Source organism: Leptinotarsa decemlineata, unplaced genomic scaffold, assembly GCF_025532065.1.
Source record: "Leptinotarsa decemlineata unplaced genomic scaffold, Ldec_3_MD MMD2_tig00002082_RagTag_RagTag, whole genome shotgun sequence".
NCBI lineage: Eukaryota > Metazoa > Arthropoda > Insecta > Coleoptera > Chrysomelidae > Leptinotarsa > Leptinotarsa decemlineata.
Window position 1 is genome coordinate 9006001 of NW_027412573.1, and position 1745 is coordinate 9007745.

General features: G+C 29.3%; 1 long non-coding RNA gene across 2 annotated transcripts; it reads right to left on the reverse strand.

Annotated features, from left to right (window-relative positions):
- Positions 1-69: 69 nt before the first annotated feature.
- Positions 70-1389, reverse strand: LOC141482922 (uncharacterized). Of its 2 annotated transcripts, none has more exons than XR_012465808.1 (2): positions 1203-1389; positions 70-285 (listed from the first exon to the last, which is right to left on the reverse strand). It is a non-coding gene; the product is annotated as an uncharacterized lncRNA (long non-coding RNA). The 2 variants fall into 2 exon arrangements; XR_012465809.1 differs by having other exon boundaries at positions 1176-1389.
- Between the last annotated feature and the right edge of the window lie 356 nt (positions 1390-1745).

The following is a 1745-nucleotide window of genomic DNA, read 5'->3' on the forward strand; positions in this document are numbered from 1 at the left end:
GTATATTGTTTTTTTTAGGAAAAACAAAATATGTTGTTGACTGTCAGGATAAAATGATAAGTTGAGAAGTCAAAAGTGAATCTTTTAATTTCTCATTTATAAAACAAAATCCATCCCAAATATTACATTTTTATATTTCCAGGCTGAAATTTGAGGCTTCCATTATTTTGTCGACGGTCGGTACTGTTCTTTCAATTGCAGGTTTGCAGTTTTCATCAACAATCACAGTTTTTCTTTCAAAATATGCTTCTGGTGACTTATTCACAGCTACATTTTTTCTCTCATCTATAAATTTATATATTGATGACTTCAAAGCTCTCGTCAAATGCGAGCATATTTCCATAAGAGTATCAACGGTATACAAAGGATTATGGTATTAATAAAAATAATTTTTTTTGTTATTAAAAAAAACTCATTTGCCCATTTGCTCATTTGTTTCACAGGAGAAAAAACTGTGGTAGCAATTTTAATTCACACAATAAGTATAATTTTTCAATAACAATACTGTTCAAGACGAAAGAGTTTCATCATTAATTCTTATTCTACAGTTGATAAATAAATATTTGAAGCATTATCATATCTTATTGAATCGTGACGTCATTCTCTTTACCAACGAAAATTATTGACTGATTGCAGGTATGTGATATATTAAAAAGTGCTTTTCATAGAGAGTATTGAAAATTTTGATCGAAATTCAAAAGTAAAAATGATTATGGTTGTTTGATAAAACATCTGTTTATTATTGATGAGAGTGTACCATATTTTTGTAACTCAGCCTATACATACAACTATAAACAATCTTTTGATATTTATTATGTCAAATTATACAACACTGAATGTTCAAAATAAATACTACATTTTTCACTTTTTAACCAACTCAGTTATGTACGTCCATGGAACAGTCACTTTACAAAAATTTTTTTTCAAGTTTTCAAGTTTTCAAGTTCACCTTTTTGAGTTGCCTTATTTTTCGAACAGACCGAATATTGACCTAATTCAATTTTCTATTATTTAATAAATATATTGTAATGACAGAACTAAAAAAAAAAAAAGAAATTGAATTTTGTTTATATTGTTTGATATAACCTTTGTTTATATCCTCTATCGTGTTTGAGATATGCCTTAAATAACGATATAAAAATATGTTTATTGTTTTCATGAAAATTATTACATACATATAAAGAGAAAAGTTGACTACCAACCACCCAAAATTTTATGCCAGGAATATATACGACAATGGTACCTGTTCAACAAATCATAACCTAAACCACAACGCATATCAATATCATCGATATACGATTCAATCAATTATCACTGAACAATTGGTAATGCCAACATTTTGAACGTATACTGGATAGTAACAAGAAATGTTTTTCAAGTTCACCTCAAAATGACATTCAGGGTACTGTAAATATTTTGAAGGAATCAACTATTTATTTTGCGTACAAAACGATTTCTTTTCAAGCAGTAGCGTTGCCAGGAATTTCGTTCGGGGGGGGGGGGGTCTAAAACCAGGGGGTTCCGTGAGTACCCTCCCGGGAAAATTTTGTAAAAACAGGGTACTAAATAGAGGGTTTTAAAAATTAATTTTAACACTTTTTATAGTCGACATAATTTTTTTTTAAATTCATGATTTTTCAGATTCGAAATTCGACCAGCTGTACAAACACCGCCATTACACTATCCAAGCTGCCGATTTCAAACGTATCGTTTGATAATTTATGATTTAAACAAAAGGACAAACC